This window comes from Cygnus olor, chromosome 3, assembly GCF_009769625.2.
Source record: "Cygnus olor isolate bCygOlo1 chromosome 3, bCygOlo1.pri.v2, whole genome shotgun sequence".
NCBI classification, from domain to species: Eukaryota; Metazoa; Chordata; class Aves; order Anseriformes; family Anatidae; genus Cygnus; species Cygnus olor.
This window is the reverse complement of record NC_049171.1, coordinates 69,754,246-69,778,065: the sequence shown is the minus strand read 5'-3', so window position 1 is coordinate 69,778,065 and position 23,820 is coordinate 69,754,246. Positions and strand designations below refer to the sequence as shown.

Below are 23,820 nucleotides of genomic sequence, written 5' to 3'. Positions count from 1 at the left end.
CTCTGTCTGTAGTACCAAAGAATTGCAGTAGATTTGGAAAAACTTGTCTTTTATGCCCTAATTGCCTGATGACCTGACTGAAGAATGCAACCTTTCTGCTAATGTTAGTGATATATTCCAAGCTTGTTGGAATTAGAAAAGACAAGTTTCTGTTTGTTTAATGTGACAAAATATCAAAGGAAAAACTTGGCTTTTTTTTTTAATTGTTTAAGCTTGGTAGTGTGCAGATAAAAGTATTTGTTTGTCTTCTAGGAGACTTTTTAAGAACTTATATATAATGGACAAACAGCCATAATACCTGTACAGATAAATGTTTTAAATCGTTTAATGAGTAAATGTAGCACAAACTGTATCTATATTTTTTTTCCACTAATGAAGTTATTCATACACTTACATATATGGAAATTGATACATACAGCTTGGGTTCCCATCTGTTTTTACATAAGAAAATATTCTTTAAAGCAGCGTAATTAGTCATAGTGCCTTAAAATTATGGGAGTTCTCTTGTTGAAGTCTGTTGTTGTTGTTCTTTTGTTTTGTGTGATGCTTGTCATATGGCTTTTTCACAGGACATTTTTACCAGATTCTCTTATATAAAAGATTGAATTCAAACTTTTATCATTACAAATACTACTGAACTCCTAAAGATTTAATTTAGGAAAGCTTTGACAAAAACGTGATGGAAGTTTAACACCTTTCTGTGTTTCAAATATGCTTTACTTCCAAAACCAGTTAATGCTGTGCAAACTTTACAGTCAAAACTATTAAACACTTCAGTTATGCCTTATGAATGAAAAATAACAAAATCTTTCATCAAAGCAATTCCTGCATGCAGAAGGGAGCTGTTAGTGTTTGTATGCTGTGATGTGTTATAAAGTACGTGAGATCTACTGGGATCAGAATTTATTAGTGGTGTTTGGCACGTCTTGGGGTATCATTTGAAGGTTCTGGGATGGCTCTCAACCTGAACATCACTACATGAATATAGAAGTTATATAGACCTGATTGACTAGAATTATTTTACAGTATCAGTGAGTTGTGTGAAAGAAAAGCAGTGATAGTAGTGTGACTTTACTCTGAGAAAAGAAATACAACATTGAGAAAATAGTTGGCTTCTTCCTTCAAATGTGAAGACCAAACGAGACTAAGAATAGAAAAATACTTCAATTTGCTCTTAACACATTCAGATTTTTGATTCTATAAATGGGTAGGATAAAACGGCTATTTAGGTGAATTTCTGGCTTTATGCGGATGAAAATTCAATGAGGCAGAAAATGGAAACTCCATGCTAAATAGAAGCTGTTCTTCTTACTGGTAGTTAACTGATTGGAACAAATGGGAAATTAAAAGGAAGCCTGGAATTTAGTGACCCACTGGTAAGAGGCTTCAGTTCACTAGAACAAGGGTGGGAGAGAAATTGGTTGAGTTCAGAAAATAATATGCATGAATGCAGTTACCAGACAAAGAAGGGCCAGTTTTCCAACTGTTGAATTCCAGTTGGAATTTCTCATAGACTTACAACTACATTTCATTTATACTTTTATATAACATTAATATGCCATCTGAAAATGGATTTTTTAAAATATGGAATCTTCTTTTGATCTCTCAAAAAAGGGATATAAAAAGACTCTCAAAAAAAGGTTATATTACATTCCTGGTGCCTTTGAAGTTTATGAGGAGAAGTTGTAATCTTCACAATTGCATTCTGTGGGCATTACCAGTTATATGAGAAAGCAAATCTACCTTCGATGGTTGTTGCAGCAGAAGCACTGAAGTCACAGTTAAATACTTTGAGTATCTCTAGTGTGCAAATGCTTTTTAAAACTTGCTTCCGATCTACTGACACTACTTCTTTAATTTACATATTTTATGATCATGTAAGTGTATCTCCAGAGAGGGACTTTAAAATGAACAATTATTTGGGCTTTTCTCTTCTCTGATAGACTTTTTTTCTTCAGTTGTCTTTCTAGTATCATTTCCCTAAAGTAATTATGTAACTGAGTAGACTAATCTTCATTTAGTCTCTGCTGATCTTTCTCTAACTAAAAAGAGTGAGATGGGTAGCGAAATTTGTCTCACAGCAGAAGTCTCTGTTGAAGTCATAACGAAGGATTTTAAATTCTGCACCAAAACCTCTTTCAAAATCTCTTCCTGGGTCTTGTTCCTTAGTAATGGGGCTAGCAAACTGTTAGTGAGAAAATATTTTTCTTTTTTTTAAAGGTGGCAATAATGACTCTTCTTCGCTTCTCCTTGTGTCTTTAAATTGCACTTTGTACCTGTAGAAATAAAGTTGGAGGCTACAGAACTTGAGCTGGCTTGTTTGGTTCAAGTTTCTGGTTTGCAGCTAATGCTGAAATAATAGCTATGTACTTAAAAGGAAGACAAAGGAGAGTATGAAAGAACTAGAGAATATCTGAGCAATTCATGGGGAGGCTACTCTGTTAGACCCTCAAGAGTATAGTTGTAACTGTTGTAAGTAAAAGGTGTCTTCTAGGTGAGAGTTCCCTCACTTCATTCTTCTGTAGGTGTTTTTTATGGATCCTTGTGGCCAAAATTTGAACATTGCATATCAGTACTTAATATTAGCAAAACATATTTCATTTAAATTGGATCTGTTCTTACTTTAGTGATGCCTTCCGCTGGTACTGTTGGTTAAATTCTCACTTCTTTCTTTACAAACGGAAGGAGTCCTTTGTATAAACCCGTGTAAGCAGTGTATGAAGCTGACTAGTATTTTTGGGGAACCTGATGTCCTTATTGCACTGTTTTTTGGTTTTGTTTTAAGGTGCGTATGTATGTCCTGAAGTTTGTGGGTTTTTTGACAAAAGGCTCTATGAAGAGTCATTTCTCTGTGCCTAAAATGAGTGCTTGTAATTCCAAAACCACAAGTAATTGTAACCACCTGAGCAGTTGCACATAATGACAAGATCTCCCCTGGGAATGTAATGGGCACACTTCAGACCAACAGCTTCAGAAAGGAAATACTTCCCTCTTCCCTTAAGGAAAGCTGCCTATTCTTTCCATGGCTCCACAATGGCCAGATCCTTGTGGTCTGGAGTTGATAGGAAACATGTTTTTCATGTTATCACTGACTACTACATCCCAATCTTTGATACTGCAATGCTGTTTCTCCTTTCTGTAGGACGCTTTCAAGAGGGTGCGAGGGGTGGGGGCGGTGGCATTATATGCCGTTATTGTTCCCCTGCATGGTCTGGTTTTGCTTTTGGAATTGGACACATCCATGGGGATCTCTCACTTGTAGTGAGATATGTACGGAGTAGTGGTGATGGTCCCCCAACCCCTGTTGTGTATAGCAGTTCTTTCAGCTGTAGTCCCTTTGGGCCTTGTGGCAGCCCAGTGCTGCGAGGAGGAGTGAAGCCAGCTGGGAGCAGGCTGCATGACTGGGCCCCTTCCCATGCATTGCTCAGCCAGGTGCACACAGATAGTGTTGCCTCTCCTGGTAGAGACAGAAAGAATACAAAAGCAAAGTTGCATGAAGCCAGAGCACAAGAGTATGAGGCTAGTATCATTCTACTGATTTTATTCATTACTTTCCTTAATGATGTGTTATGCCAATTGTATCGCAGCCAAGTTCTCACTAGTAGTTTACCACTTTACATGGAGGTCTATGAACCTTTACCTGTTTATTTCTTTAATATGGAAGTAAAATTAGCTTCCCCCCCTCTGGGCTTCTGTGTCTAACTTCCACTCAATTTAGAAGGGAGGTTTAACAGGTAAAGGTTGCTTGCTTATAATCTGTGTAATACATAAAATAATTTCCAGGACCCAGAGGGATTGGAGGGCTATTTTTATTCTTATGCATTTCTAATGCTCGCTTAGAAACCATGCTTCACCCAACTGCTGAATCTACTGTTGCCTTTGAAGGTAGTAAATAGAGTTGAAACACTCTGCAATTAAAGAAAATACTGGTGTAGGTCTAGGTGATGAAAAACAGTATGATACGTTCCCTCACTTCACACAAATCACCTGAGGTCTCATTCTTCCAGAGGGTTTTTTAAGCTTTTTCTCTGAAATGCAGACACTCAGCCCTTGTAAAGGTTTGATGATTTTGCTTTGTGTTGTATTCAGTAAAACTGTTCAAGGAAATAGACTCAAATCCCTGTGAGTTTTCAGGGAAATATTATTTTGATGTTGAAGTGTAAAAACCTCCTCTGACCTAAATTTTTGTAAGTGACTAATGCTTTGGGGAATTGCATTTTCTAATGCTTGATTCGAGGTTATGCAAGGAGACTTTATGGAGAATGAACACTAACAATTGGGGAATTGACAAATCTCCAGTGATTTAGTCTGGTTATCTGCATATTCATGCCTTAAAAATATATGGGATACAGTTCCTTCTCTCTAATTATGTAACAAATATTTTTTTCAGTATTACAAAACCTGTTCAATTCATTAACTTGAGTACAAGGATGTGCTGACACAAATTGAAGCAGTCTTTATTTTCCTGTGCTGATTGAATTGTTCCTCACCTTTCTGATTTATTTTAGTAAAGCTACATTAAATCTAATGGGAAAACAAACACTAGGGTATGGATAAAAGTGTAAATCTGTAGAGTTCACAAAACTAAAAAGCAAGGTCATTGTGATCTGTCACTTTTCCTGTTCTTCATAGATTTGCAGTATTTTGTTACTGAGGCAGTGATAAACTTGCAGGGTAAAGGACCTGTTCCTGGAAAAAACCTACATCTCCTGATTTTTGTGCTCCTCTATTTTCAACAGGGCTTCTGCATATTTAGTTTTCTGATGAATGCTGACTTCTTAAGTTCCATTTGACCCTGGGAAGAAAATGTGAATGAAGAGATGCTTTGTTTGGGATAGAGACAGAGGTGTAAGGGTTCTGCATTCTTGGATGGAAAAAGTCTGCAGGTTTCCCTCACACAGAGTGCCTGTGGGTGGTGGTCCAGCAGATCCAGACCAGCTTCCTTACATGTACTTGTCAGAGGCAGTCTGTCATGCTGATGTCTGGAATGCATGTTGTTTAAAGTACGTGAGTCTGTGTATTTTGTATTTGATCTATGTTTTTTCTAGGCAATTATTTATTTGTCCTCTAAGTAGACATTTGGTGCGTACCTTTAAAGGAGGTGGCAGTCACCTTCACTGTAATGTAAAATAACATGTCACATAGATAAAGAGTTTTAGCCAGAGAAGCAATGGTATTCTTAGGCTGTATGCTCTGTAGCCTACTTGCATACTCTTATGTGTTACTGAGAGTAGGCACTCCTTGGTGGAATCCAGAGAAGTAAAAAGAGAATAAAAATGATCAGAATTAAGGTTTGTTGATTTAGAGAGCTAGAAATGCATGGTCTCCAAAGCCTTTAACATTCAGTGGGTTATGTATTCTGTAGCTTTAAAAGTGCTTCGATAACTGTAGCGTTTTGTTGGATGTGATAACTAACACTGTTTTTAAATGCATTGTAGAAGAAACTACTTGCAGTTGAATTACAGGCCACTTTTAAAACCAGGATGTAATCTGTATCAGGTGAAATTTAAATCAACTTGATTGAAACTTTACAACCAGAAGGGTTGTCTGTTTTAAGGCTTGTCCTTTGATACTTAGCATTTCCATGCTCCTTACTTAAAAAATAGCTTAAGCAGTCAGGACAAAACTTCTGAATGCATGAGGTGCATACAAATGCAGTGAACATCTGACACAATATCAGTCGCATACATCTGACTGTCACCATGGGTTAGCTCCTGAAACATGCTGTTGCTGGAAACATCCATGTAAAGATAAGACCTACCTAACAATTTGAATGTGTTGTGACACTAGGTGCTGTGAAAGTGATAAATTGTGTATCTTAAACCATTTTTGTAACTTAAAAAACTTAAAGCATTATTTCATATACTGAAAATTGTTTTGCACCTTTATGTAAAATCTAACAGCAGAGAGGAAAAGGATTAAAATAAAAAAGAACAAATACTCTATGAACAAAACTCTCTCTGACAAGGAAAAGAGAAGGGATGTTGCAGTAGTTGACATTATAGCAAACTAAGTTTAGTTTAAGCTTTTAAATATGAAAAGTGGAAAAAATCAGCAGCAAAAAAAAAGTAGCCACAAAAGCAGCTGCTAGGATTTACCCCATAAGAATTTCTTACTGTTGAATGCTTAATTTATTCAACACATCAACCTCACTGATAGCCTAGGATTTAGCAGTCTTCTGCGTTAATAGGTCACTTCTAGTGACACTGAGGTTAGTATTTATTGATCTTTAATTTGGCATGAGAAAGCTTCTTTTTATTCTTATGAAGTTATTCTTGAGTGTTCAGGCAGCTCCATCCACAGAAGTGTAGAGGAGGAGAAGACAGTAATTTGGGGGCTTTACAGCCAGAAGCATCAGTGTAAGTTGTATATGGTCTTCTAGTTCTTCCATGCTGTCATGTGAAAAAACAGCTCTTTGTACTTTGAAGGCCTTGCTTTTGGCTGCTGAATTCCAAGAGATATGGGCAGGTTTGAACTGGAAGAGATGGTGGAAACTGGGGCGTCTGCTGGTAGGAGGTTCTGATGGCCTGACTGACTGCTCAGGACTGTCAGGGTATGCATCCTACAGGATTTAGTTCAGTTCACTTTTTTTCCAAAGTAAATATATGCAGCAATACTAGGAATGTCCAAAAGTAACATTCATTAAGCTAGCTTTGGTAATAAGATGCTGATAAAGCACCTACAAAAGCTCTGGTTAAAAACCTTTTCTGTTAAATCTTTCATCTGAAGTGATGGGGAAATGTTTAACTTCTGTGAAAACCTTTCATGTCCATAGAACCAACATAAAAGAATGAAGTATCAGGGAAGCCAGACAGATCCATCAAAAAAATATTTTCTTCCACAAATAGACTTGAGCTGAAAAAATGCAATTGTTCACATCTTTGGCTTATGACTTGCATGTAAAAAGTTAGTACAAGGACATTCCTAATGAGCAGAATGCCATTATAAAAGCTGGCCACAGTTTCAACAATAAATGCCAGGTAGAATGAATTTATTGTAGAACACTAAACTTTCACACATGCTCGATCTGAAAATATTTTAGGAGTGCCATGTTTTTCATACCTTTCTCATTCCTTCATAAACATCTATGTTTAAATAACTGTGTTAAGGACTACACATGTGCTACTATGGGTGACCTCAGATTTTCTTTTGAAGGCTTTGAGGTGGCTGTGCTTCAGTTTGCAGTTTCCTCCTGTATACCAAGAGCCCCACAAAGGACAGTGTAAGTTGCAGCAGCCTCCGCTATTATATCATAGTCACTGTGTCTGGAAGGACTGTGTCATGCTGCATTGTGTATGTATACTAGATATGACAAACAATTGCCATTCAGAATACTTAATCATAATTAGCAACAAAACAGGAATGATGTAAAATACCAACTGACTTTTTTTATTTGCATCAATCCCACCTATCTATGATGCAGCAAGAAAGTAATTTTATAGAACATGCTTTTGTAGTGTGGATCTTCATTTAGTTATCCAGCCACAAAAGATCTCAAAATGCAACTGATACAGCTGATGTTATGCAGCTTTTCTCACATGAAAGAGACGGTCCCTATTCAAGCATTCAAGTTAGGCAGTATTTATTTTATCATCCCTTAGGATTTCCAACTAGGATGTATTCAGGGCTGTAGAGGGTTGGTGATTTTTTTTCGAGTTCTCTAAATATATTCCCTTCAGTGCTAGTGACTTATATCAGCACCACAGAATGAAATACAGAAATGAGAATAGAATTTGAGGCCAGTGCATGTTTTCTAGAAGCACTGAGAAAGATTCTTGTAGCAATAAACAAGAGACTAAGAGGGTAGACCAAGGCAGGATTTGGTGCATGTCCTCCTAACATAAACTGATGCTATAAAGCTGGAAATATAGAGCTATAAAATGGAAATAGTAAAGGGAGTGACTTTACCCCCAGGCTTGGCTCCAGTATATGACTTAAAAAAAAAAAAAAAAAAAACCTTTTCTCCAGGCCTCAGTGGACAGGTCATGATTGATTTGACCCTTGATACATTAGGAAATCAAGCTGAATGCATAACCATAATAAGCATGATACTGCATGCTGGTTGTCTTCATAGATAAGAACCAACTGGCTGAAGCAGTGTTTGAAAGTAAGAACTAGCTGGTTTGCACTGGTCAAAGCACTCTGAAAACGCTAAACCAGCTTAGTGCTACTTTAGTTCTTATGCTTCTACTTGAAGGCCAACAGCTTGACAAATGTAAATAATCTTCAAGAATAGAAAGAACCTTGCTAAGTTAATGAAAACAGATTTTAGCCTTTTCCCCTTCCCTCTTTAAATTCTGTATTTTATTTTTTTCCCCTTGGAACTAAGGCAAACCATTCCTGACAGAAGAGAATTACCCCTGACCTGTCAAACTACACGTGAGGCATTGTCTGCATGTTCTACATCAGATGTTGTGAACTCCAAGTTTTGATAGCATGCAAACATAGATTTTGGTTGCAAATACATTTGTGCTGGATACTGAAGCTCAGGAAGGAGTCCTGCAGGGACATATCACAAATTACCAAATCAATGAATTGTTCCTTAAGTAACTGCAAATCACCCGAGGAAAGGAACGTATTGCTGGAGTGCCCCAATTTACAACGTGCATCCTAGAAATTTCATGCAAACAATGTTTTTCTACAGCTGATAGAGAAATTAACCTCTGCTTTCTTAACCTTTAGTCAAGTTCTGTAAAATACATTTCATAAGTGGGGGTGTTTCAGAAGAGAGGGAGGAAAATGTGAATAGGAAAGTGCAAGAAACAGAGGCATCTTCTCAGAATATGTATTTGGGGATAACATTTGAACACCAGGAGGCCCAAACAATTTAAGCGCTAATTTAGAGCTTGTGGAAGAAATCTAATTACAGTGAAACTAGCAAGGGCATTTCAGTGTACTCAAGTGCCATGCTCTAGATTTGGGAATAAGATTCTTTCCTAAGAAAAATCCTTCATAAGACTTTTCATAGTCTCCCCCTGCACCCAGTATCTCTTTCAGCTAGGTTATTTTTGTGGGGATATTTTTACTTTGTTCTCCCCTCATGGAAGGCCTTGCATAAGACTTCTGAAATATGTCCTACTTCTGTTCCCATTAAATCAATATCAAAACTCTGGCTTTTGTGTTACCTGCTTCCAGTGATAATAGTAATGTGAGAGGACAGAGGAGTCCCCAAAAGTCTCCTTTTTTCTTTTCATTTCACATCTGAGTTAATCAGGCTCAGATTGTTGCAGATATTAAGGGGCATAATTTCTTGTTAAGCAAATCACATTCATCAGAGTCAATGAGACAAGTGAAGAAATGCAAGATAAAGTGAAGCCAGGTATAGCTAACTACCTGTAGGGAACCTGACTCTTTCTTTCTTGAAAGAGTTCATGAACTGCCTGCATAGTTGTATGTTAGTATTGGCCAGCAGCTCTGTCTCAGAGCAACTAGTGGCATGGATGACTGAAACAACTTAGCACAATTTTTGTATATTTTATACAATGAATATATATAATGAAGTGCTTAACAAGTAGCAAATTAAGACCTTATCTAGTTTCCTTTCTCTGAAGGAAAATGAATGGCTAAATTCTTGATCAAGCCAAGCTATCAGAAAACTTTAAATCTTCGTCAGATTTGTCTATCTTTTGTCTTTTTCTATTCATTTGACTAAAATGAATATTGGGAGCATCCTGAGTAAGAAAGCAAATAATTACTTTATTGTCAAAATTTGAAAATCTTCCTACTTTATTTCCTACTAGCAGCAAGATGAGAACAAGTTAATGGAAGATACGGGAATTACTGAGGACAAGATTCTAGAAAGGAAAACAAGGAAATTACCCTAGGACTAAGTAATTACATGTTCTCTTGACTAGAAAACAGGCATGAACTGGGGTGGCCTTGTTTGAAGCGCTGGTAGCATCCCTATAAGTTACTGCAGTGATTTTTTTCTTAATTACTATAGAAGAGTACTTGTTTATTACTGCTGCCTTCTGTTCTGAAGTGCTGCCTCATTCTAGAGTGCTCTGCTTAAGTGACACTTCTCCAGCATCTTTATATTGTGCTTGAGTGAGCAGACATGTAAAGGGTGCTATATTTTTCCCCAATCGTTCCTTCTGTATTAATGTTTTTGAGGTATTTTCTGCAAGAGGATCAAACCAGATTGTTTAAAAGCAGTAAACCTGAGCCACCAGGGCAAGACAGACTAACAAAATTTAAAGAAAAAGCATGAAGGCAGCTTTACAGTTGCTTTGATTTGCCTTAGCAGCCAATATGCCCTTGACTAGATAGGGTCTAACCATCTAGTACAAATTCTTATACTTGCAGCTTCAGTGGGTTTTGTTGAAGATGCTGGCTTTAATATATGAGTCAGCAGTGTTTATCAGTTTCAATATCATGCCTCGGGAATATTGCCGCTTACATTTTAATATGACTTGGCTTGTCAATTCAAGTCTTGGCTTTTTTCCTGATTTTTAAACTCTCATAATTTTATAGTTTATAGGGATCCAGGGATAATTCATGAAATATGCCTGCTGGTTCTTAGGTAAACAGTTTAGGAAGAAGTGGCTCTTTGTTGCAATGAAGTGTTTATTTGTCGGGTTTATCTACTGGATTTAAAGGTATAATGTTAAGGAAATGCAAATTTCAAAGTTGTCATTTGAGTCACAGTGGGCAACTCGATTGGAAAATGCTCCTATAGAGGCCTTTCTGTAGAGGTTTAATTCTTGCTGCTGCTATGCCCTACAGAATTGCCATGCCCTACAAAATTTTTTGTGTAATCATGTTTAAAAATCTCACCTTTTCTAAGCCTACTCATGTGGGATGTTCAATCATTAACTACCTTAATTCATTGTGCTGGCATTTCTTAATACCCTACGTGAGCTCTGATTATCAGTATGTACAAAGCCCCAGCATCACAACTCCTTGATGCAGCATTTGGTGTAGAACTTTGCAGGCAATGCACAGTGAGAATTCGGGGGATTTGCAGCACTGTTGTCAGCTTTGTATGACCTTTAGCAACTTACTTGCTGTCCCATTGCTTTGAAGTACCTTGGGTGAAGGCAAACCTCCTCCCTCCTCATCCCACTCCTTGTATATGGCTTAAATTAGTCTTCAAACGTCTGGCATGTTAGAAACCTGAACTGAATTTCTAGTGTAAATCACTTGGAAAGTAGCGTGATGCTTTGTGCTAGCAGAATCTTCCTGTGCAGGGAAGAATGTGTATTTCACTGGCTTCAAAAATAGAGAGAGGCTGCCTTGGCCTCAAAAATAGAGAGAGGCAAAGAAGTTTTTCCTTATTTACACAAAAGGAGAACAATTTGATTAAAATAACTCCAATTATTGTATCTTTCATCCAAATGTTGTATAAACACTTAAAAATTCTTACGACAAACTTGTGAGGTATCATTTAAAGACAAATTATTTGCACGCATCAATTATTAATAAAATGAAGTTCTTTTCTAAACATATGTTGTGAGTTGTGATATGAACCTAGGAATATTGTACCCAAATTAAACTGCAAGAGAATTCAGCAAGTTTAGAATATAATTACTGTCATCTAATCACTGGATTGAGTTTGCATTTGTGGTGGGTTTTTCTGTTTGTTTCTCTCTTGGAGCTGTTTGTTGAACAACAGCTCTTTAGTGATCGCTCAGCTGAAATCTCCACTTTTTCCTTTATGAATTGTCTTCCCATTTTACCCTGTTAGATGTATAAGATAAACTATTACTATTTAAAGAGCAGGAAAATCCCCAACCCTAGAAGCTCATAAACATGCCCTAACTGCAGAAGGTACTTGTAGGCAACATCTGTGAAAATGCATTTATGGTTTATTTACCTACGTCTGTCTCTGTTCCCACAGAGCCTCTGGGTAGGGGCATCCGAGCCCCTCACTTCCTGAAGCAGGGGAAAGGAAAATAAAGAAAATAAGAAAAGGACCAGTCATTTGAGTTCTGGTACCTCTGTCTGCATCAAATTGTTTTTTAAAGTAGGTGAGCTGCATGAAGGATAGGAGTTGCCCATTCATTGCAGGTACCAGAAAACTACTTCAGAGCAAGAATCCCAGTGCCAAGGAAGTTTGGCCCTTCACTGTGAAATACAGTTGCAGTGCTGAACAGCTCCTGAACAGTTCATCTTGTGTTTTCTTATGCAAACCTTGCTGTCAATAGCAAGGCAACTGCAAACCAAAACAAACTATTTATTTTATGGAGGTTTTTGGTCTGCAGATGGAGACAGCACAAACCAAAATCATGTTGAATGATTGTTAAATCCCAAGAGCTTGCTGATAACTGAGTAAACTGCTGAATAGTAGCTTTCAGTGCTTGGACCTTGATTTTGTGTGGGGACTTTTGTGGTTTTGTTTTTTTGGGGTTCACTGATTTGTTTTTATTCCCTTATCCAGCATTTTATCAACACTACCTCTTCACCCTGCCCCATTTCCATATTTCCATGTCTGCAGCCCTCACTATTTCACTATTCCTGCATCTTCAAGTTACTCCTCAACACACCTGCCTCTTGCCACCCTCCACCAGCGACATACTTGTACCGTTTCCAAAATGATACTCCAAGCACATAGATAGTAACTGATAGGTTAAAGGCTCCATCAGCTGTAAAAGAACAGTTTAGGGACGCTGTATACTCTGAAGCATTAACCAGCCAAGGTGGGCTCAAAACATCAGTTTTCTGAACAGACTATTTCCAAAACGCATTGCTACTGTACTGATTGATAGAGAATTTGTACTCCTTGATTGTTAGGTATTACTGTCCATATGTATATGCTGACAGAATAAGGCAGAAGAAAAGAAGCTCTGAGGATTTAATTTATAGTATATACTACAGTTGTAAAATTGTTTTCTTGTTTTATGTGTTTAGTTTTCTCTAAACTGAAGTTTATGGGGGAAAATATATATCACGAATCCCTGTATATTGCTTTCCTTTATTCCAAATTTATGACTTTAATGATCTTCTGTGAGAAGCTGTTTATCTCAGCTGTGTGTATGTTGACATACAGGACTCATGTGGCTTCATTTATTTAATCTGGAATGCTTTAGAAAGAAACAGCAATTGCCACTGAATATTCAGAAGTAAAGTAATTCTCTGTAAAAGTGGGACACTTTCTTTACTATATGCTGTCTTGATCTTTCAATATTTGCGCTCTTTCATGAGTAAGGTAAGCATTTAAGTATCATTTGTATAAATTGATTGACTTTTAATTATATTGAGGAAATAACTTTTTTGTCTTTGTATATACGTGAGTGTACACACTAACTTATTAAATACTGAGCTTAATATAATCTTCTTACATTTATGAAGGTTCCTGGCAATAAAATCTTATGTTGTGCAGTTTTTCTGTGCAGACAGCTGACCTTTTGCCATTTCACAAGCTGCATTTGGGGTTCAGCTCTGCTAACACTGTTTGAAATGTCTATCTTTTGTGTGCTCTTATATGAGAGCCGCAATACATGTAAGGATTTCTGTAGTTTATAACTTCTCATAGGTGTTTTCATTTTACATGCAGATCTATTGTTCTGGGAGTAGACCTGAGGCAATCAATAAGCTGGTCCATAGATTTAATTTGAGCAGGTGACAGGCCTGAGCTATGGAAGAAGCAAACTTGTTACAGCTGCTCAGAAGTATGTTTGTTTTTCTTTTTTTCCATGGTGCTCAGCAACTCAATGATCTTAAGTTTTCCTGTTAGCAGGCAGCTCTTCCTCCTTTTCCACAATCTCAGTCTCATTACAAGAAATAGATTAAATGATCTTGTGATATCTACAGTGAAGCTCAATATTGCCTTGAAAACCTGAAGGAACTCCTACCAGTTCTTAGATGCCCTTAAGCATTAGTTCCGTTAAATGGTCTATTTTCCCCTGGGGCAGAGCTGTTACATCTGGGCCCACGCAGAGCTGAGCAGGCTCCTGCATTAATGGAGCACTGTGTGGTCAACTTCTATCGTGGCTATCTCCTGTTTCACAGATAACAGCGTAGTCTGCTGTGATGTGTGGAGATAGCTCACTGCACTGAACAACAATACTCCCCTGAGCCAGGCTTCTAGCTTGTCTGGTCTGAACTACTGTACAGTACTCTGCTGCTTCTGGGGCTGGACTTGCTTATTATCTAATGCCTTTGATTCTTTAATTTTCTGTCCCTTATTTATATGCAAGGAGTATTTGCATTCCTTCCTTAAAAGATCTGTTTTGTTGCTCCCTGCAAATCCAATATCCTGGCAATGCAGAGTATCTCTGAGATTCGAGGTTCTCATCCACGCCCTTGCCTGGTTGTGGCAACACCTTGAATCTCTTCCAGATACCTTTCTGGTCCACAGGGTAGTTCTGGTTCCCTTCATCTCCCCTAACTGACTTTTAAATTAGGAAGGCTAACTAAACCATGACCTATATCCCAAAAGCAGTAAGGGAAGTGTCCTTTCACAGTAGTGGGTGACACTGAAGACAGAGTTTGGCCAGCATTTGAAATAGCTCCCAGCCAGAGCGGTTAGGAGGAACTGCAGCAGCAGCAAGCATCTTTCTGAGCTCCACTGTCAAGCAAACACCTCCTGCCTCATTTCTTCTGTAGACTACAGCTGTTTGGTCTCTCCTAGCTCCCCTGGAAGAACAAGCACCTTGGCTGTGTGCTTGTCTGTCTCTGTCCTACCTAGTGAGTATTTATGAGACTGTCTTAAGTGCAGTGGCCTTGACATATGGTGATGTTTTTAGCACATACTAAACCTGGGATTTGTGATAATGTGTGTCCCACTGTTGCTTTGATTTACCTATAGAGGTTGACAGTGCACATTTTAATGATCTGAATATATATAAGCGGCTCCTGACCTTCTCTTTATGGCTGCCTGTGCATCAATCACAATGAGGCATAAATGAACTGTGACTTTGAGTAGCAACATGGAAATTTTTTAGTAGCAATGTACAGCAAGCACAGTTGATCACTGATCAAACCTACAGCCTGCTTTACTCCTGTAGATGAGTGCAGAACTGCAGCAGTTGTCTGTAGCTATGAATTTTGATCAGAGTAAACACTGAGGGCTCATTTGTTATTAATTGGTGAGGGTACAGCAACAGGCAGCGATGGAGAAAAGCAGGGCTGTGTGCTGCTGAGAAATGAGAGTCAAATAATGCTACACTTCACTAATTTTCAGACACAAAATATAGCAGAGGGTTTGCAAGGCTGGTATATGGGAAGTGCCTGGTGATACCTGGTTGTGTTTGGTATGGGTTAGTGCTATTTAACTAGACGTCTGCTTATGCTATTGAAAAAGTTTTTAGGTAATTCCTCTGATAAAAATTAACTTAAAATGCTTTGAATAAAAAACACTTACAGACTGGCTATAAATGCACTTAGTGTATGGGGCAGAAGAGGTCTGTGTTAAAATAAAGTGCACATCAGACACCAGTCCCATTTGATGGAGCAGCCAAACTTCATTATTTTACTTGTCTGTAATGCTTCCTTTGATTTCTGTTCCTGTTCTTGGTGGCCCTGACTTGGGACAGAACATCAAAATTTGTACTATCTAGCACTTCATAATTGATTAAAACCAAATAATCTCTTCCCTTTACCCTTCTATTGTATTTTCTAACCTGTACATAGTAAGGATATCCTAAAAGAAGGCGCACGGGAACAGGGTGAACTGCTTTTGAAGCACAAGTAACACAAGATTTGGGTTACGTACCGAATTGGTAAGCTCCTAAATATTGCAGGAAAATTTATTTTGCAACTCTAGGACCTTCATTTTCTCATCTTCAGGCAGTTCTACTTACAGCAAAGGACTTCTGATTCTTACCTTTAAGGCATGTTAATATCATTGGAAAAGATAGTGTTGTATTCTTTGTGTTGCAACAGTATTTCTAAGGCCCCACAGAGTTGAATAAAATATTGTTATATTTTAATAAAACTTGGTCCCTGCCTCCAACGGTTTACAAAATCAAGAATTATGACATGCCATACCCTATTTCTTCTACCCTCAAAGCTGCTGCTTCATCTACTACTCAAGATCTCAATGAGTGCTACATGGGGAGTTAATGCTGTTGACTGTAGGTCATCTGCCTTCTTCATTCTGGTATTTGAAAGTTTGACATGCTGTATACATTATCTTAATGGCTGCAATTGCACAACTACTGTGGGTGTATATATACCTTCTCTGAAGTTACCTTTGAACACTTCTGAGTTGGTATACCACTCAGGTTCTACTGTGACTAACGCCGCAAATAACCATGAACAATTTAACAACTTTGTCAGCATTTGGATTGGGTTCAGTAAATGCAACTTGGGCTACCGTACAATTTCACATCCGCTGTGCAGGTGCTGCACAGAGGTAAATTTCTGCACCAACATTGTACGTTTGATGCTCTTACAGTTGTAAAATATTTTATGTATACAAGCTTTGCCCGGTGGTATTCATCTTTGTTTTTATATCTATATGCATTTGGGGCTAATAGGTCATTTAGGTACCAAAATACCAGATGTCTAGGGTATACAAATACATATATTAACTTACTGAATGCCTTGCAGTGAAAATGAGTTTTTATTTTAGAGCAAATATACTGAGAACCAGAAGATTTCTCCAAGATTGGCAATGTTTAGCTGAGATTTTAAGAGTATTGCTACGTTATTTCTGTAGCGTGATTTCACAAACCAGACATTCTTTTAAGTGTCTTATATAGTGGCCACCTTTATATTGAAAGGGGTTCACCCAAAATTGAAAGAAATTCTTTTCACACTGTTGTCAAGTGAAGTACCTAGCAAGGCAGGGGGGAAAAAAATGACTTATTGGAAGCAATTTTTTTTTCCTATTTTCACGAAGGAAGCACCAAAAACCATGCCAGAACTAACAGGCATAAGCCTGTTTTGTAAAATGGCTTACTACTTTATTAAAATAGAGGAAAATAACTTCACAAAACATTTTCTAAAGTAATAAGCAGCAGTCATTGTTCTGGGAAACATTCTCATGTTTTACATAGTATATGTTGTAGAAATAGTTCTTAATTGGTGGGCCTCAGTTAAGTCTTTCAGTACCAAACTAGATGGTAGACAGCTCTCAAAATCATGATGAAACTTCATCTTACGCAGCATTGCTTTTCTGATTCTTTTATTTTTTTTAAGAGAACCCAGTGCCTTTGCTAGTGAAATGGTGCACACAGTAACAACAGTATTTTAAATTTCTCTAACTTAACAAGGCACCAGAAGCTGAATTGAAGTTGTCTCCCCTGGCTGATTACATTTCCTGCTGGTGGATTGCTGTCAGGAGCCAAGGAAGAAACTCTTGGTGGGACTGATAGAATCTACCAATCAGGTCTGCTGTAATTAACACAGAATTCAGAGCAGAAAAATCCAGACTGTCGGTGATGTTTTTCAATAACTTGTGCCAAGACTTCTTTATCAATAATGCTTATTTTTGGAAGAGGCATAGTTAATTTCTTCAGTAGTCCATAAATTATTACAGAAATCACAAATCTGCTATAAAGTCAATAAAACTAATTATAAATTAATAGATTTCTAAGTGTGAAGGAGCATGTAATATTGTAGATGAGTCCTTGAATAAGTATGCCAGTTCTAGTGTCAGGGGTGGGAGCTTCCTACTGTTTTATGTGACATCTTCAAGTGTAAATACATTTCTTTTTCTTTTCCCCAACTGATTTAGGCTGCTACTGTAGCAAGCAACATTTCCATTAGCCTCCTACCGTTAAATCGTGGAGTAACTATAATCACAAAAATATCCAACATGCAAGCAAACTAATAGAGCAGCAACTGTGGTCATAGCTTATCTCCATCTTACAGGCAGCTCTGAGTTCACCACAGCTGGTACAGAAACAAATCCCTTTAAACTGAGTCTAATGGAGAATAAAAATGGATGATTACAATACAGGCTAAGGGTTTGTAGATATTTTTGAGAACACTTGCTAGAAAGAAAAAACTATGCTGTTTGTGTTGTTTTCCTCATGTGCAGTACTTAACAGTAAGGCAGTGGCCTATGTGGTGATGCCCAGACTGCTTGGGATTGAAGGGGTAGAAAAGGAACAGCTTGACATCAGGTTACTTCAGTTTTTATTTAAAATCAAATGTGTAAATCTTGACAGGCTTAGCCTTGTTACAAACAGTAGAATAAAAATAATAAGGAAAAAAAATCTTTCCTTTTTATTGCTTAAAATAGTTTGGTTCTGCTAATGTGTATAGACTAAAAGAAACTGTATTTGCATATGTGTGATAGCTGTAACTTTCTGTAACTTAGCTTTTTTTTTTTAAAGTGGAGTTAAATAAGATAAGCTAAATAAGGTAAGCTTTCAGTGCATAGCATTCTCAAGCTTTTTTTTTTCCTAAAATGTTTGATAAAGGACTTAACCTTGCTTCAGAGTCGATTCAGTTTCCAGTCTAACTTTCACACACACGTTTTCTGATCTGGGGTTTCAAGGTGTCCTTACCTTCCTCGGAGACGGGGGTCTGGAAACTTGCCACAAAGCCATTCGTGCCAAAGACTTATCTTGCAGCACAGTTCATCTGGTCTGGATGTAGCAACACCTGTTAGTATTAATGGATTTGATAGTACCTCCTTCGGTACCTATGATCTGTGTTGGGTTGTTGAATAATAAAATCATGAATAGGATGATGATACAAGGACTCATAAAGAGACTTCACCCAATACCATAAGATTTTGCATAATCTGAGTGCCAGGAATGTGCCTTCAAGTGAAAAATAGGGCACGAAATTGTATGAGGATGTGTAAATTCAAGGTTGACTGGATGCATGCTGAAGCCTGCATCACTTGTGTTGCTGCTTTGGACGTACCTGATCATGACAGGAATTGTAATATGATGTGTGATCTCCATATGTTAAAGCAGCAGTAGCAAAAGGAGGGGCTGAATCAGCTCTGAGGAATAATATATAGTTAATAGAAAGGGATCACTTTCATTTCCCATGGAAGTACTAACCATTAGATTTACTGGGCACTAATTTTCCTCTAAATTGTACTGGCATAAATTGGACTTTAAATATGCCATGTCTTCAGCAAAGCTGAAGCATGTAGTTGCAGGGGAGGAGATACTGCTCCTTTGTGGAGCAAGGGGAACAGTGAATGTGGGTGGAAAGATTGTATGTACTGTAAGTGAAATTCTGTTTGTGCAGAGTTTTATTGTACACCGTCATTAGATGCATAGAAGTAAATGAATAACAGCCTTTGAAGGATACAAAAAGCTCTATTACGGCTGTCTGCTCTAACCACCCATGTCATGTATAACTAGGACTTAAAGTGCTTGCTAGCCTTATTTTAGTTGAAAATTATATTAAAGGTGCTTCAGTCGTAACATTGTTCTAACATACAGGAGGAAAAAAACAACACATACCTTTATTTCTTTCTCTGGCCTATTTTTGTAGTGAATTTCATTATTTCTTCTAGCAAGAAACTTTCAGGTGGTGGTGTGTTATGTTAATAACAGGTTATAAAAGTCCTAGTTAAGAAATAACCCCATAATTCTTCCTCTTACTAGAGGAGAGCACTGTCTGGGCAGCTTTACAACAGCTTAACTACGGCGCAGGTGTGCAAGGCTCAGTGCTGCTGCCACAGAAGGAGGACAGAGTCTTTGTAAGCCTCACAATGAACAAGAACTAAAATGTGTGGCAAGTAGGTGCTTTTGCTTTTTTGTTTGCTAGTTTTCTTACAATAATTAAAGTAAAATATTGGATTTCTTTTACTAGCGAGTTAGGTGGCCTAGCAGGGGGATGACACACAGGGAATGCATTCTGCGTGGTGCTGTCCAGGAGGAGCAGAAGTGCAAGATTCTTCCTAAGTATGTGAGGTGCAGCTTGGTCCTTCTGACAGCCACACAAACAGTTTGGTATCTCTTTCCATGGTTGCTGCTTACATTTCAGTAACTCTTAATTCTTATATATGTTTATTAAGTCATCTTATGTTCTCCATGTCCAACTGTCCTGTAAGATAATGGTAGAAATAAGACGTACCTTAGAAAAAGCATCTGACCTGTGCCCAAATTCCCTAGCCCTCGTTTGTCAAATGTGTTGTGAAGATGAATTTTCTTGTTCGTGTATGAGCGTTTGTTTAGGGGCTATTCTGAGTCCTATGCTGCAGAGTATCTGTCTGGTAGAAAGCACACTGAACAGCAACTTAAAAAGCATAAAAGCAATATGCAAACAACAAGTGAAAGGCTGAAGGCAAGTGCATTTCTCAGGTCTTAATTTAGTAAAAGAATCATCTTTACAGGTTTTAGAAAAACAGAGTTAACAAAGTTTTATGTAGACTGATGTGGGGAGGAGGGGATTTTTTCTTCACCTGCTCTCCCATTAGGCAGAGGATGGGGATAGCAGGTGAAATGTGCTGAATGCTGGTCATGAGCACAATACATCCAGAGTGTGCCAGTGCTGATCTGCACGTGGCTGCCCCGGGGCTCCTGGTCTGCCAGGGGAGCTCTGTCTCTCTGGACCAGGGGTGGCACGTCCTTCACCATCCTCCATAACTTTATGGTGATGGGGGCTCTGCTGGGCTTCTCTAGCTCCAAAATAATAGGAGCATTCTTGTTATGCTTTTTTTAAAAATAATTGGATGCACTTAAAATATATGTTTGAAGGGCTCCGTTGTGTATGAACTCAAAGTTCTGAGAGGTAGAGGATTGTTATATAGGCAACTGTAAATACCATATAGGAAATCCTTTGTTTCTCTTGAACAAGCTTTCAGAGTTCCTTATTTAAATGCACAACATCATGTTTTAAATGAGTCAAACAGTTCCTGTGATAGCAAACTTAGACAAGGAGCAGCGCAGTTCAAAGATGCTATCAATTGTAAATGAGGGCTTTGTTCTTTTTCTCTCCTCTTAACCTCTTAACTGTGCTTAGCACTACGTTTCACGTGGTTGAACAATGGTGTATTCTCAGACTACTCCAGTCTTTGATGTTACATGCTAGTAACTAAAAAGGATTTGAATGGCTCTATACACATGTACAGTGGAGACAACAATATGCTCCGTTTAAAAATGACAATAAAAAAAAAATCTGTTCCAGTAACTTTCAGACGCTACCTCATTTCAGTTCTCACCAAATTCATATTCATTATCAGAATTGTTGTTTATAAAGCTGACGTGTAATGGAGGATTTCCTTTTGATCTATTAACAACACTTCATTTATTTAAAAAATATTCATACGGGATTGCTGTTGCTCAGGGGTCAGTCTCGATGCAGCCACCTGTGCTTCCCTGTTAGGGCATTGCCCACAGCAATGTCTGTCTGTGTCAGTAAGGTTGGACTTGTCTCCCCTCTCTGAATCTCCATCCTAAATCATATACCTCTTTTCCAGTATTCTCAATTTCTGTGCCATTTTGGGCAGGAGGCCTTTCAAAGATGTGTTGATTAAGTGTATATGCGTGTTATAGTTTCTTATCCCATGCAAAACATCTCTTATCTTTTGTGGAAGGAGGGAGTGGGCAAGTAAAAACCGAATGAAGGAAAACTTCTTTCCCTCCCCTAAACATTGAATCTGTAAGAGAGATTTCCTGAGTAATTTTAATTTTCCTTTTTTTTTTTTTTAGGTAAGTGGAAGCTTTCTCTTCATGGCTTGGGGAAGCATTTTGTTGCTGTGGTAAGTGTTCGCCATCACATGAATACACTGATAGCTGTGTACAAATAAGCACACAAATCTGTTTCAAATTTGAAATGTTTGGTGCTGCCCCTGGCTTGTCATTGGCATCACAACAGGCAGCTGCTGGTTTCTAGAACACTCTACACGTGTGCTTCTCCTGGACAAACTGTTGGTATTTCTGAATAGCAAAAATGATCTTCTGTCCTCTGAAGATCATACTTGGTTACGCAGCTTGCAAACATCCTCACTGATTTTTATTCATGTAATTTGGGTTTAACATTAGATGGTTATGTTGTGTTTGGTCCTACAATACAGAAGCTTTTAGGCTGAGGTGGTTACCTGTTTCTGATTTGACTACTTGTCTTCCAATGGTAATGTGTCCTGTTAAAGTAGGAAATGCTGTTTTCCTTGCATCCTCTATTATTGTTTCACTCTGCTGTGCAGTAGCATAATTCTGATCCTTAGTGGCTCTGACTTAGTGGTGTATGCACTTTTTAATTGAAAATAACTTTATAAGTTGCATGTGTGTTGGGGGGGAGCGGAGAATCACCACAAAACTTGACCACTTAGCAGTGAGTTTTTTGAGAGTAAAAACTGCAAAGTCTTGAATTAGCATTTGTGCGTGGTTGCTGATGTACTATATCTGGGTAGAAGTGAAAGAAGGACTATTTTTTAGCAACTTGGTTTTTAGGTTATAAGGAGTGAATGTCCTACTCGGACTGCACAAATTCCACACGTTCTTTATGATGGATGAGGCAGTGGACTGCTGGAGAAGGGGAAAAAAAATAATTTCCCTTTGTGTTTCTGGCATTGTCCTGGAAATGGCAATACCTGTATAATCCTTCTGTTGAAAGAGCTGTGATCTCGCATGCTATTATCGCTTCAGTCATATCTTTGAAATGTTATTTTATGACTCCAGTTGATTTTTGTGGCTTTTCTTTTTTTGACTGCAAGTCTTTATCCTATGTATCTTTCATTTGTGTATTGGATTAAAACATGCATTACTTAGGGTGATAGTGTTTTAAGTGTATCCAGCATGCTTAGCCTTTGCCAACGTAATTATTTATATTGATGGTATTTGGGGATGGAGGTAAAGAAGGTTATGCTAACAAAGAACAGCTATACACCTCATTAAAATTGTTTTAATAACATTACATAAAGAAATGTGCAGCTTGTACAGTACAAACTCATCTTTCTAACCCAATGAGCTTGATTTATTTTTATAGCCTTTTGTTGCTTCAGAAAAAAAAATAAAAAAAAAAATAAAAGGTGGGGGTATTTTAATTTTTAAATAATTATCAAATATGAAAGTGATGAAATCCTACTTAAGAATGATCATATGAAGGCTTGATACAGTGTGTCTACACTGTAGTCATTTTCTGTGGAAAAAATCTTTGTTTAGTTAATACTGCACTTGTCAGATCCACATGTTAATCAGGAGATTTGTCACTTAACTGGAGGATACCCAGTTTCTTTTTTTCTGGCCCATGGGAGACGTTTACTTAATACTATAATTAGGTCAAAAATTGGTATATATATTTGTTCAAGCTTATAGACTATTGCAACTGCAGAGCTAACACTGGGGTGAAGGAGAAGCTAATATAGCAGATGCAAAATCAGAGCGTGGGTATGTAAGTATGTACATATATAAATGCATAAACCTTCTAAAGTTGTTGTCCTGTTCTGAAAAAAAGACTTTTTTTTATTCAAGTCTTTATACTCTTTCAAGTTTTTATTCAATGTTTAAAGTAAAAGCAAAGCAAGAATAAACACCCTCTTAATAACATATGTGCTAAGTAGCTTGTATTCAAAATATATTTTTTATACTCTTATCCTTATATTTGTCTTGTTTCACGCACTTTGAATTTAGAATGAAAAAGTACTTAAGCTTCAAAAGTCCCTTCCTCTCACCTGCCTTTTCACCAAATGCTTGCTAAAACTTTTTCTTTTGAGGTCTTACAAAGAAAACTTTCAACTTCGAAACAGAAGCATCCAAAGAGAATTAGAAAAACTTGGAATAACTAATAAAACTTCAATCACCCTGTATCAACTCAAACAAGATTTTATTGCCCCTGAAGTAGGGTAGAAAATTGACAGATCTGTGTAGAAAATGTCCAGATGGAAGAACCACTTATGCCAAAGGCGAACAAATGAACTGGAGATTGTCATTGCTGTTGCTTTAGTTAAGTGATGGCTGTGTGGGTAGAAAGACCAGAAACCATCGTGCCAGTGATATCCATCACAGTGGGGGAAGGAAA

The 23,820-nt window shown here is 37.7% G+C and overlaps 1 protein-coding gene and 1 long non-coding RNA gene across 6 annotated transcripts in view; both read left to right on the top strand.

Moving 5' to 3' along the window:
* Positions 1–23,820, top strand: part of LOC121067872 (SAM and SH3 domain-containing protein 1-like) — a 553,101-nt gene that overhangs the window by 228,436 nt on the left and 300,845 nt on the right. The gene's annotated exons all lie outside the window — the stretch shown is intronic.
* LOC121067876 overlaps positions 1–23,820 on the top strand; it is a 39,291-nt gene that overhangs the window by 4,948 nt on the left and 10,523 nt on the right. Inside the window, exon 2 of the long non-coding RNA XR_005818493.1 lies at positions 21,513–21,562. This is a non-coding gene — a long non-coding RNA (uncharacterized LOC121067876). The remainder of the gene's footprint in view (positions 1–21,512; positions 21,563–23,820) is intronic.